The sequence below is a fragment of the Cyprinodon variegatus genome, unplaced genomic scaffold (genome assembly GCF_000732505.1).
Source record: "Cyprinodon variegatus isolate N-32 unplaced genomic scaffold, C_variegatus-1.0 Scaffold57, whole genome shotgun sequence".
NCBI lineage: Eukaryota > Metazoa > Chordata > Actinopteri > Cyprinodontiformes > Cyprinodontidae > Cyprinodon > Cyprinodon variegatus.
The window spans coordinates 1,168,285-1,169,002 of NW_015150510.1; the positions used below are offsets into that span (position 1 = coordinate 1,168,285).

Genomic DNA, 718 nt, shown 5'->3' on the forward strand with positions numbered 1-718 from the left:
TACTGTTTAATCTCATACTGCACTTTATTTGTTATTCTTGTGTTTTATTCTGTTTTTATTTTTAACTGTTTCTTCTGTGTTTTATTTATTTTCTTAACTGATTTTATGTAAAGCACTTTGAATTGCCCTGTTGCTGAAATGTGCTATACAAATAAAGCTGCCTTGCCTTGCCTTGCCTTGCTTGTTTCTGATGTGTGGAGTATGGGCATTGTGTTGTATCAGATACTCTTTGGGTCACTTCCTTTCAAAACCATAACCCTACAGAAATTAGTGCAACTCCAAATCAACCATAAAATTACCTTCCCAACCACTTCAGCTCAAGCAAAAGAGCTTATCCACAGCATTCTGCACCCTGTCGCAAAACATTGGATCACAGTTAGTGGCATGCTGGGGAGTCCATGGTTGTTGCAAGGGACCGCTGGAGAAAGAGATGAAGATGGAGCAACTCTACGCAGAAGACAATGCCAGACAAAAAGCTGAAAAGGATGAGCAAATATCAAAAAGCTGTTCAACCATACAGCCAGGAATGTGTGCTGCTGCTCATTAAATGGAATTTCTTTATTTTGCTGATCACTGATAATTGAGAATTTGGATAAATCAGGTTTTAATATAGAAAAACAAATCACAAAATCTAAAGGCATGTTATTAAAGAATAAGGTGTTGGCTGTTCAGCACTGTATTAGTCTAACCTCCCCATTTTTTCAACTTGTTGTTTTTG

At 37.2% G+C, this 718-nt stretch overlaps 1 pseudogene; it reads left to right on the forward strand.

Annotated features, from left to right (window-relative positions):
- LOC107082607 overlaps window positions 1-480 on the forward strand; it is a 40,466-nt pseudogene extending 39,986 nt beyond the window's left edge.
- The last annotated feature ends 238 nt before the right edge of the window (window positions 481-718 follow it).